The sequence below is a fragment of the Mobula birostris genome, chromosome X (genome assembly GCF_030028105.1).
Source record: "Mobula birostris isolate sMobBir1 chromosome X, sMobBir1.hap1, whole genome shotgun sequence".
Lineage (NCBI taxonomy): Eukaryota > Metazoa > Chordata > Chondrichthyes > Myliobatiformes > Myliobatidae > Mobula > Mobula birostris.
This window is the reverse complement of record NC_092402.1, coordinates 72,221,771-72,234,710: the sequence shown is the minus strand read 5'-3', so window position 1 is coordinate 72,234,710 and position 12,940 is coordinate 72,221,771. Positions and strand designations below refer to the sequence as shown.

Sequence of the window (12,940 nt, the reverse complement as noted above, 5' to 3'; positions counted from 1 at the left end):
TTAGAACATCTACAAAAAACAGAGCTTGTGACTTTGGATGTCAACAGGATAGAATCCACCAGATGTAGCTCAGTCACACCTAATCCCACTGCCAGATACTGTCATCTGTGATATGTGGAATCATTGGCAAAGCCATGATTTAAAACCCCTTTCCCACCACCTAGAAGTGTTGGAGTGTAAGTTGTAAGCCCAGATCCACAAATTCCAGTATTTTGACCACGAAAAGTGAGGGGAAACAAATGTTATCTCAAGTGGAAGTAGAATGTGACTTGAGGGAAGACATTACTGATGGTAATTCCATGACCTCCCATCTCAGAGTTTGGTAGTTTAACAGTTACTGATGGTACATACTGCAGCCATAGTCAGCTTCTGGTGAGGCAAGTAAATGTTCTAGGTGCTGATCCTGGATGTTATTGAGTTATTTTGTCCTGGATATTATTGAGCTGTTTTGGTGCTGTGGGAGTTGCATACATTCTGGCAAAGTATTCCTAATGCACATTGTAGATTGTGGAATAGCTTTGTAGAATGGGAAGGTGAGTCACTTGCCAAAGGATCCACAGCACATGACCCGCTCTTGAGTTATCAGTACCCCATTTATTAGTGCTGGGCCCCTATCTGCTGGCACAGCAAGATGGTATGTAGATGTGTCCATATTGTGACCCCACACTAATTATTAAACAGCAACCTCTTTCTCAAGGTATCAGCTGGTGCTGAGGTCACTAGAATATTTACATGCTAATTATTGCTATCTGGGATGACAAAGCATTTCATCCAGTTAAAGTAAACTGATTTAATGAAGGAAAACATTTCAAAGCTAGAACAACAATTATTTAAGGTGTGGTGGAGTTATTGGGAGGCTCCCAGAGCAGGAGGGGTGGGACTTACTTCTGGTTGCCCCTCTGGTCTGCTCTGCTGAAACACTGTTTGCTATTCACTGTACTGAGCACCTCTGAGGAAAGGTGCTATATCTGCTTCTTATCCATAGAGCATGGATACAGACCCTTTGTCCCAGCCAGCCCTTTCTGAGCATGTTGTCCACCCAACTAGTTTCAATTTCCTGTGTTCAGCTCATATCCCTCTAAGCCACGCTATCCATATATCTATCTGAGTGCTTCTTAAATAACACCATCGTACTTGGCTCAACCACTTCCTCTGGCAGTTTGTAGCATATACATACCACCCTGTGTGGGGAGGGAAAAAGTTGTCTTTTAGGTCTCTTTTAAGGTGCGAGTGGAAAGATTTTTAACTTAATGCACTCTAGGGTAGGTCTCGCCTACCCTGGGAAAACCACACACTGCTCCAGTCCACCCAGCTGAAAATGGGTACTGACAAATGCTGGGGGTTAACCTCATGATAGACTGGCGTCCTATCCGGCGGTGGGGGGGGGGGGGGGTAGTCTCGTACTCTCAGTCGCTTCACGCCACGGAAACCGGCATAACCTGACATGTCTTGTGTGGAAAGTTTGAGTGAGCGAAGGAGGATGAGAGTTGACTTGATAGAGATTTATTCGAGGCATTGATGGAGTGGACAGCGAATGCCTTTTTTCCCCTGGGGGGGGGCAATAACTAATACAAGAGGACATCCTTTTAAGGTGAGTGGAGGTAAGTATAGGGGAGATGACAGGTAAGTGTTTAGCAATGGTGGCTGCCTGGTAAGCACTGCTGTGGGTGGTGATTGACGTTGATATATTGGGGACATTTAAATGACCCTTAGGCACATGAGAAAAATAGAGGGTTATGGGCTGTGGAGGAGAGATCATGGAGTAGGTTTATATTGGTTGGCACAGCATTATGGGTTGAAGGGCCTGTACTGTTCTGTTCTATGTTAAACTAGCAACAAAAATCATATGCACAGCTGGGGACATTCGTAATCCCAGTTATTCACTGTGTTTACCAAGTTGCCTGTATTCTGCTGTGTTTATGAAATTAAGATATTATTAAAAGGTTATTGGAAAGGGCATGACTGTGGTATAAAAGGTTTTGTGCTGCGTGTGCTCATGAACTTTTAAAATTCAGGTGGTTTGCTGCTGACCTTTGTCTCATCTGTGCATCAAATTAGTCTCCAAGGATACAAGCGTCATGTTCCTGTGGCACCTTTCACAATCTCCTGGTGACACCTACATGCTAGAGGCAGCTAAGAACTTCAGTAGCGTAGTCATTGTGTGGTAGAAATTGGAGTTAATGTGCCCTCGGTGACCTGGCTGCAGAATCACTGCAGTCCCTGGAGTGAGCCTTTGACCCACAACCTCCCGACTCAAGTGCAGCTCGCTGACTCTCAGCTGACAAAGTTTCTCTTGTTAGTCCTTCGTGACATGCAGGCATTCCTGACAAGGTTGCCGTCCACTGTCCTTGGGTCACCTCCTTGAATTGCTTCAGTGCTGCTGCTGCTGCCCACATTCCCATTCTTGCCATTGGGGAGGGAGTTTCAGGTTTTACACCTGGCTAGAATGATGTTTATAAGTCAGGATGGTATGCAGTTTGAAGGGGAACCTGCAGATGGTGTTGCTCCCCTGCCTTGTCCTCGGTAGTAGTCACAGGGTTGGGAGGTGAAGCTTGGGGTGAGAAACTGCAGTGTATTTTGTGACCTCTGCCGGGGTGATCACTGCTTGCTGGCAGGTTGATGGCAATTGTACTAAATAAGAAAGTGTATCAAAATGCCCTTTGAAAATGGGCACAATCTTTGATTTCTTCATTTAAGGGCAGGAAGATACAGCGATTCTTTCCCAAAACTCAGCTGACGGGCTCTAGTTGATGATGGCAGATACCTCCAGAGCTGTTGGTGCTAAATGAAGTGGTATTAGGTGGGGCAGTTCTGGGTGTTCTGGGCTGTTGCCCCTGGGGCTGAGGAATAGGTCAGCTGGCACAACTTTGGGGGGATCTCATCCCTGGGTACATTAGGGTGGCATTATGAATGCAGGGTTGGGGTGAGTTGTGATTTTCCCTGAGTTTGAATAGTTCACGGATGCACACTGCTTGGGCTCACTTATGCCAACACAACCACTTAAAGCCATGTCCATAAGACCATAATATAGGAGCAGGATTCGGCCATTCGGCCCATCAAGTCTTGTCCACCATTTCATCATGGCTGATTCAATTTTCCTCGCAGTCCCAAACCCCTGCCTTCTCCCTGTAACCCTTCAGTCCTGACGAAGGGTCTCGGCACGAAACGTCGACTGTACCTCTTCCTAGAGTTGTTGCCTGGCCTGCTGTGTTCACCAGCAACTTTTATGTGTGTTGCTTGAAATTCCAGCATCTGCAGATTTCCTCGTGTTTGCCCCTCTATTCTGAGACTGTGTCCTCTGGTCTTAGATTCTCCTACAATAGGAAACATCCTCTTCACATCCACTCTGTCAAGGCTTTTCACCATTTGATAGGTTTCAATTAGGTCACCCCTCATTCTAATGAATTCTAGTGAATACAGGCCCAGAGCCATCAAACACTCTTCATATTACAAGCCATTTAATCCTGGAATCAGTTTTGTGAAGATCTTTGAACCCTCTCTAGTTTCAGCACATCTTTTCAAAGGACCCAAAACTGCTCACAATATTCCAAATGAGGCCTTACCAGTGCCTTATAAGGTCTCAGTATTACATCCTTGCTTCAGTCCCAATAAAGACCCCTGTGGAACACCACTGGTCACCGGTAGCCAACCAGTAAAGGCTCCCTTTATTCCCACTCTTTGCCTCCTACCCATCAGCTACTGCTTTATCCATGCTAGAATCTTTCCTGTAATATCATGGGCTTGTAGCTTGTTAAGCAGCCTCATGTATGGCACCTTGTCAACGGTCTTCAGTAAATCCAAGTATGCAACATCAACTGGTTCTCCTTTGTCTATCCTGCTTGTTATTTCTTTAAAGAATTCCAACAGATTTGTCAGGCAATATTTTCCCTTGAGGAAACCATGCTGACTGCTGCCTATTTTATCATATGCATCAAAGTACCCTGAGACCTCATCCTTAATAATAGACTCCAACATCTTCCTAACCACTGAGGTCAGACTAACTGGCCAATGGCTTCCCTCCTGCAATTTTCAGTCTTCCGGCGCCTTTCCAGAATTTAATGCCTCTACAATCTCTTCAGCTACCTCTTTCAGAACCCCCTGGAGTGTACATTATCTGGTTCAGGTGACTTGTCTATCTTCAGACCTTTCAGTTTCCCAAGAACCTTCTCTGTAGTAATGGTAACTTCATACACTTCATCACCCCGACACCTAGAACTTCCACCATACTGCTAGTGTCTTCCACAGTGAAGACTGATGCAAAATACTTACTCAGTTCATCCACTATTTCATTATCCCCCATTACTACCTCTCCAGCATCATTTTCCAGCGTCTGATATCCACTCTCGCCTCTCTTTTACATTTTGTGTATCTGAAGAAACTTTTGGTATCCTCTTTAATATTGGCGAGCTTTCATATTCCATCTTAATTACTTTTTTAGTTGCCTTCTGTTGCTTCCTAATCCTCTAACTTCCCACTATTTTTTTCCTCTGTTATAATTCCTCCCTTTGACTTTTATGTTGGCTTTGACTTCTCTTGTTAGCCATGGTTGTGTCATCCTTCTTTTAGAACATTTCTTCCTCTTTAGGATGTATATATCCTGTGCCTTCCAAATTGCTTCCAGAAATTCCAACCATTGCTGCTCTGCCATCATCCCTGCCAGTGTTCTTTTCCAATCAATTCTGGCCAACTTCTCTGTCATGCCTCTGTAATTTCCTTTACTCCACTAGAATACTGATACTTCTGACTTTAGCTTCTTCTCAAATTTCAGGGTGAATTTTGTCGTGTTATAATCACTTTCCCCTAAGGGTTCTTTTACGTTAAGCTCTGTAATCAATTCCTGTTCATTGCACAACACCCAATCCAGAATAGCTGATCCCATTGAGGGTTCAACCATGAGTTGCTCTAAAAAGCCAGCTAGTAGGCACTCTAGAAATCCCCCCTTTTGGAATCCTGCACCAACCTGATTTTCCCAATCTATTTGCATATTGAAATCCCCCATAACTATTGTAATGTTGTCCCTTTCGCATGCGTTTTCTATCTCCCGTTGTAATTTGTAGACCACATCCTTACTACTCTAAGGGTCCATATACTGCGTGTATTCAAACATATTACCTTCAGTCCTGTATTCACCCTTTTCAATTTTGTCCACCTTTTGCATTGCAACTCATCCTGTTGACTGCATTTCTGCCCTATCAACACCCTCTCCTCGCTACACATTGCCTCTGTTTGTAAACCAACTACCTCATCCTTAGCGCTATTAATCTGGTTCCCATTCCCCTTCCAAATTTGTTTAAACCCTCCTGGACAACTCCAGCAAACCTGCCCACAAGGATACTGGACACCATCCATTTTGTACAGGTCATATCTTCCCCAGAAGAGATCCCAATGATCCACAAGTCTGAACCCCTGCCCGCTGCACCATTTCCTTAGCCACACATTCACCTGTCATATCATCCTATTCTTGCCCTCAATGGCACGTGGCACAGGCAGCAATCCAAAGATTACTCCCCTGGAGATCCTGTTTCTCAGCTTTCTGCCTAGCTCCCTAAAATATCTCTTCAGGACCTCACCTTATCTACCTATGCTATTGGTGCCAATATGCACCAAGACTTCTGGCTGCTCACCCTCGAGAACGCTATGGACCCGATCAGAGACATCTCTGATCCTGGCACCAGGGAGGCAACATATCATCCGGATGTCTCTATCGCACCAACAGAACCTCATCTCTGTTCCTCTGACTGAGGAATCCCCTATCAACACTGCAGTCCTCTTCACCTCTCTGCTCTTCTGAGCCACAACACCAGACTCAGTGTCAGAGACCCGGTCACTATGGCTCCCCAGGTAGGTCGACCCTTCAAAGTTGTATACTTATTATTGAGGGGAATGGCCACAGGTGTACTCTGCACTGGCTGTACATTTCTCCTCTTCCTGACAGTCACCCTGCAACCTAGGGGGTGACTACCTCCTTGTAGCTCCTATCTGTCACCTCCTTGTTCTCCTGTATGAGTTGAAGGTCATCAAGCTGCAGCTCCAGTTCCTTAATCCGTTCTCTCAGGAGCTGCAGCTCAGTGCACCTGGTGCAGATGTGTTTATCTGGGAGAGTGGAGGTCTCCCAGACTTCCCATATCTCACACACAGTAGTAAACATCAATGTTGGTATAGTCAACATTACAGGAGATTCACTGATTAAAATTTGGCACAAAACCGTATAGGCATTATCCTAGAAAGCAAAATGCTTGGTCAAATGGGTGGAGATTAAGGATGAAAAGAGCACTGGAAGAACTCATCTGGTCGAGTAGTATCTGCAGAGACAAACGGTGCAAGTTGACTTTTCGGGTTGAAACCTTGAAGAAAGAATTGTCAAGGCAACAGGGGAAGGAATTGTACTGTGTTGGACCCCAACCTCTAAAGAGAGCTAGAATGACCAAGAAGCCAGAAATGGAGGGGAGTAAAAATCCCAAGAGATTGTGGAACTGTAGAGAATGAGAGGTTGAAAGAGGTGGGACCATAGAGGTGAAGTACTGAAGTGTTTGTCATTTGGAACAACTGGAGTTAAAGGATTATACCCTGAAGAATTTCCTTGATCTCTACCCACCAGCATGCGATGCCTCTGAAGCTTCATTAGCAGCCTGGCCATCATGTTTGACTTCTAGTTGAGCTTCTGACATATCAGTATCATTAATACAACTACCTGTTCACCTGGTAACCAGAATGACCCTGTCCCTGAGCCAGTTCACCTCCTGATGAGCCTTGATGTCACTGTTGTAACTAAATTCTGGCAGTTAACCCTCATTCTTTCTATTAATTTGAGGTAATTGAAAACCTTATTTGCCCATCAGCCTTTTTACCTGCCTTTTAGCGTTGGTCCCTGGCTTAAAAAAAATCCGTATTTTGTGGCTTTGTCCAGCTGCGCTATCTGTGCAATCTCTCCAAACCTTAAGGAAGCTGTGCTCAAACCTGAATTAAATGATTCCACTGTCAGTGGCTGTGCTGAGCTGCCACAACCTCCCTCGTACTCCTTTTGCCACACTTTGTCTCTTTTGTGATACTGTCGAATCATCTAATAGTATTCCTATACTGCCCCTATGTTATTTTAACATTAAAGGGCATTATTCAATTAGATGGTGTTGAAAACAATTAGTAAGTTGGAAGATTGAGTTGGCTATCAGAGCAGTGCGTTACTTCAGTTTCAGTAATGTGGTTTGATGGCGGGATATTAGTTGCAGGATGCTCAAGGTCTAATGCGAGCACCAATGATATTCCCAGGGATTTCAATGTCAGCTGCTCCTTTAAGTTTAATGCTTGCTGCTTGGCACACGGTAGTGGGCTGCACTGGGTGTTATCAATGCAGTGCATAGCCTGCAAGACTGCATTGCCGCCACCTGCATTGCTTCCTCCTCTGCCAGGGCCCCTGGAGAGAAGGTTCCTGTTTAATCTGCCCTCACTCTACCTGAGGAGGTCTGGCTGAATTGGATATCTTTGGCTGGCCTGTTGAACGCGACTTGCACAGAGACCTCAGCTAGCGTAGTCTCTGCTGGAGAAATATCTGACACTGGGCATTCCCCAGAATAGTTGAACTTCTGTAGTAAGTAAGCAGTATTGATGTTGGATTCATCCTCAGAGGATGATAAGAGGGGATTTGAGTAGAGGAATGCTCTTCGAGGTGCAAATGTCAACCCCTACTGGTAGTTCCACAGCAGGAACTGGGAGTTTTTTTAGGCTCTTAATGGGGTTTAAATCCAACATAGTAATTATCCACTGTAATTCTATTTGATGAGGTTTTGGATGATTCTGGTTAGGGCTCCATTCTATCTAGCTGATGTATGGTGGTTTCTGATGTATGCTTAATTTTTCAGCCTCCTGACCAACATAAATCTAACATTCTAATTCAGATCATACAGCAGGATGCATATAGCTGTATTTTGATTTGAGTGACTACACTGTGAATGTGCCCTGTGTATAGATACAGAAGCTGTCTAAGCTACAGTTCAAGGTCTCCAACAACTGAGTATGTAACAAATATTTGGGAATGCTGAGGCTGAATGAATCCGTTGCTGTACTGGAATTGTAAACACCAACTTCAATAACACACAAAGTGCTGGAGGAACTCAACAGGTCGGGCAGCATCTGCAGAAATGAATAAACAGTCAACGTTTTGGACCGAGACCCTTCTTCAGGACTGGAAAAGAAGGTAGAAGATGCCAGAACAAAAAGGTGGGCAGAGGGGAATGAGGGTAGCTGGAAGGTGATGGGTGAAATCAGGTGGCTGGGAAAGGTAAAAGGCTGGAGAAGGAGGAATCTGATAGAGAGTGGACCATAGGAGAAAGGGAAAGAGGAGGGCCACCAGCCGGAAGTGATAGGCAGGTGAGGACAAGAGGTAAGAGGCCAGAGTGGGGAATAAAAGAAAAGGGAGAGGAAAAAATACAGGAAGGAGAAATCGATGTTCATGGCATAAGGTTGGAGGCTGTCTAGACGGATTATGAGGTGTTGCTTCTCCACCCAGAGAGTGGCCTCATCATGGCAAAAGGAGGCCATGGACTGACATGTTGGAACAGGGATAGGAATTAAAATCATTGGCTACCAAGAAATATTGCTTTTTACAGATAGAGTGGAGGTGCTCAACAAAGTGGTATCCCAATTTACGCCAGGTCCCATCAACGTAGTGGAGACTGCATTGGGAGCACCAAACAAAATAGACAACCCCATTAGATTTGCAGGTGAAGTGTTGCCTCACCTGGAAGGACTGTTTGAGACTCTGAGTGGATGTGAGGGAAGAGGACTTCAGTACTCAGCATACTTTTGGGGGGGGGGTGGTTCTGCTAGATCATTCTCTCTGTTCAATTTTGCATCCTTACCTGCTTAATACCCAGCTGCTGAGTAAGTAACTAAGTGAGGTCAGTGACAATTTGTTTTTGGTGTTGTGGAGCTGAGGGTGCTGGGAGTAAGTGCACAATTCACTGAAAGTGGCCACACAAGTGGAAAGGTGCTGACAAAGGTGTTTAGGTGCTGGCCTTCAGTCAGGCCTCTGCATTTGGCAGAAGGGGTATTATGTTGTAGTTACACAAGTTCATAAAATCATGATGGGTATGGATAGGATGGTCCTTTTCCCCAGGATCGGAGAGTCCAAAATGAGGGTACAGACATAAGATGAGGGGAGAGATTTAACAGACCCGAGAGCTAACTTCTTTACACAGTGGTAGTACCTGGAACAAGCTGCAAGAGGAAGTAGTTGAGCTGAGTACAATTACAACAGTGAAGAAACATTTAGATAGGCCATGTACCATGTACCTTGGAGGGTTATGAGCCAAACCCAGGCAACTGAGACCAGCAGGGATATGCTGTTGTCAGCATGGAGCAGTTAGTGTTTCTGTGCTGTATTACTTTGATTCTAACTTAGATTATGGGCATGTCCATCAAAGGGAATTAAGACACTTGATGTGCTCCTCTTGTGACAGGATGAGCCCCTAACCTTAGACATTCCATCAAGCTCAGTGTTTACACAAGCCTCCTCCCTCCCATGAGAATCTCAGTCTCCCTGGATATATGAAGTGAAATGTTTTCACTAATTGATCAGGATGCTTGCCCAGGTGACTTCCATTCTGAGCACCATGGCGGAGGCGAAGTTTCACCAACCGAAGCCTGGCCTGTGAAAGCCGAACCAGTTGTAAGTGTTCTCTGCTGTTTGTAGAAGTGCCAGATGTCAACTAATCTTCACTTAACATGTGCTGCATCTAGCGGCAGAACCTGATAACGTATCAAGCACGTCAAAGGTTCTGTATTTATCCTAACGCTATGGACCCTGTTAACTCCTTCAAGGCCAGAAATTCCCTGTGACTGTGGGTTTTCTTCAGGTGCTCTGTTTTCTCCCAAATTGATGGTAGTTAAATTGCCTCCAGCATGTAAATGAGTGGCAGAATCTGGGAGATGTTGCTTGAAATGTCGTGAGAATATGATGGATTAGGCTTGGTTTTATGAAAAGACGGATACTTGATGGTCAGTATGGAGTTGAGGGACTAAGGGCATCTTTCTCTTCTGCAACATTCAAGGTGAGACTGGATTGGCAGCGTTTATTTTCCTTGGAGCAGATGATGCTGAGGAGGACCTGACAGGTGTACAAAATTAAGAGGCAAATATTGGAGAGATAGCAGGAAATATTTGCCCAAGTATAAAACCAGAAGATACAGGTTTAGAGTAAGGGTTTAGGAGGATCAGAGGAAGGACACTTCACCCAGAGAGTGGTTAGAATCAAGAATGTGTTGCGTAAGAGATGAAGTTGGCACACTCACAAGATCTAACACGTGTCTGATTGAGCACTTGAGCTGCCAATGCACGGATGACTATAGGCCAAGTGCTGTAAATGGATTAGTACAAATAGGTATTAAATGTTTGGCACAGACATGAGCCAGTAAGGATGTTTCTCTGGTATGACTGTATCGTTGAAGGAAAATGTGCCATGTTGGGAGCAGAGGAAGAAGAGGGGCATGTCTTTCCTCTAACAGGATGAACAGGGAGAGGAGAAATTTTTCAAGGAAGTGAGACGCGTGCAACAGCTACACAACTGGGGGCGGTGTGCACATGTCATCACAATCAATACGCGAGAAAGGAGTTTCTGTGGGCTGAGAAAGGGAGCGGTTCTGGATAGGAGATGAGGTGCAGCAAAAGTGATCATGATATAAAAAAACTGAGATTAAGCAGCAAACTCTAATTAGGACTTCGATGCCAGGCTGTCGTGTTTTCTGTGCTAATGGGTGTTTTTGCTATTAGTACTTCAACAAACTTTTTTTCAGATGTTATAGGTCATTATACATTCCTCGACCTTGGTGTTTCCATACCAGGCTGTGATGCAACCAGTTAGGATGCTCTCCACTGCATCTGTAGAAGTTTATCAAAGTTTTTGGTGACATGCTGAATCTGTGCAAACTTTGAAGAAAGTAGCAGCGCTGTCGTGCGTAAAATGGGAATACAAAAGGGTTCTGCTGGGTTGTAATTAGCATACAGTACAGCATAGAGAGCATAGAGATGAAGTAGTGTATGCTTAAAGGTGCAGGGCAAAGTTTTAATTACATAGTGCTTTGTAGGTGTGTTAACCTGGGAAGGGAATGCTGACAAAATATCCACAGTAGTGGAGCTAATGGGCAGGGATGAAAATTGGTCGGCAGGAGACATGGGGAGGTTATGGCAATGGTTGGGGAAGGTAATTTGCCTGCTCCAGTTGGCATCTGGTATCGGTGAGGCCAGCAGGAGTGGAGATGGTAGCTGAGCGTTCTTGCGTCTTCCAGTCTCTCCACTCCTGGGGAGGTGCCAGAGGGTTGGAAAGTGGCCAGTGTGACAGCCTTGTTAGAGCAAGGGTGTAAGCATTGCTGTAACTGGACGAGTTGTCTATTGTAGATTACAGATCATGTTTCGGAAACTAATGGAGAAAAAAAAAATTAACAGACATTTAGAGCCACTTGAGTTCGGGAGAGCTAGCTCAGATTTTTAAAAGGCAGATAGTTTTTTTTTTGAAGCAAGAAGATTTGAAGGGAATGCAATGGATGTTGTCTAAATGTTTTTGGTGTTTAACAAAGAACCACACGAGGCTGATTAACAGATTTGGATGGGGGGAGGGTGTCAATGGGTTAAGGACAAAACAGTGAGCTGTGGTGAGTAGTTCTTTTTTTGGACTAGATGATGTAGTTGGTGTTCAACAGTGGTTCTGCACTGCTGCGTGATTTATATATAAATGATTTACATTGGATTGGATCCACCATCACTGATGAGCTCTTACTGTATGCTGGCATCCACTGGTGCACCAGGAAACTTCAACAACTTTCTCACGTTGTGGGAATCCTAAGGATGGATATTCATTCCCAGGAATTGGCCTCGACTGGGCACCCACATCTGCACTACAGTTGTAAAAGGTGCTGGACCTCCATATGGACACATGGAGACAGCTGCTCAGGAACACAGCAAGTGGAACGAAAGTTCACAAGGGCTGGAGCCAGGGGAAGCAAAAGCTGCGGACTGCTATTCCTGTGTGAGACTGTACCCACAGCAGGTGCTATTGTCCAGCAGCTGAAGGCATGATTCAGGGCAAAAATCCATGGTCTCTCCAGCCCAAAGGAAACAATGAATGAATAAATAGTGAAATTTCAGTTTGTTGAAAAGATAACAAACTTTTAAAGTTGTGTCAAGTAGGGAGCACCTGTGGAAAGAAAACCAGCTGATGACTTGTCTGTGAACTTTCATCAGGACTTTGCCAGACAGGCCAGTTTGCTGAGCTTTAAAACTTTTTCTGTCTTTATTTCAGATTTCTAGCATCGGCGGTTTTATGGATCATTTTTAAACAAAACAACGAGAGTTGCCAAGGAACTGTGAAACTAATGTTAAAAATGTTCAGCAGCTTGCAGTGATTCTCAGTTCTGTGGGAGTACTCAGTGCTTAGGTTGCTGCAAGTTCGTGGTTAGAGAATACTGGGTATGCTCAGTGTGTCCCACTCGCAGACTGCTGACAGGTGAACAACCTTTCATCAAAACTTTTTTAAAAAAACATTGCTGCAAGACATTTTAGGCAGATCTGGAGGTGTGGGGAGATGGTAAGGTTCAATGATTGGGTGTAATTTTGGCAATATTAAAGAAAGTGAAGGTAAAGGGAGCCATGGGACACAGATAACAATGGCTCTGTGCAAGTTTATATATAGAACTAACGATAATGACATTGTTACGGGCTTCTGCACTGAACAACTTCACAAAGTGCCCGACTGAAAGATGAGACACTGCTCTTTGAGCTTGCATTGTTTGGGACAGAATGAGAGGTAGAATGGAGAATTAAGTGGCAGGGAGAAGCTCAGGCTCACATTTACAGATGGCTGAATGGATGATTTGCACTGTAGTCACCAAATGGAGAGGATTTTGTTGCCAGGAAAGCAACAGTGAATTAGAATTTTGGCGGGAGGGAAACT

At 44.6% G+C, this 12,940-nt stretch overlaps 1 protein-coding gene across 4 annotated transcripts in view; it reads left to right on the top strand.

Annotated features, from left to right (window-relative positions):
- The window catches only part of kcnh6a (potassium voltage-gated channel, subfamily H (eag-related), member 6a), a 170,547-nt gene that overhangs the window by 11,622 nt on the left and 145,985 nt on the right, over window positions 1-12,940 (top strand). The window contains exon 2 of one of the 4 annotated variants that reach the window (XM_072249668.1): window positions 12,290-12,493. The exons of the other annotated variants lie outside the window; for them this stretch is intronic. The gene's annotated coding sequence lies outside the window, so the exon portion shown is untranslated. The remainder of the gene's footprint in view (window positions 1-12,289; window positions 12,494-12,940) is intronic. 4 annotated transcript variants of the gene reach the window in all.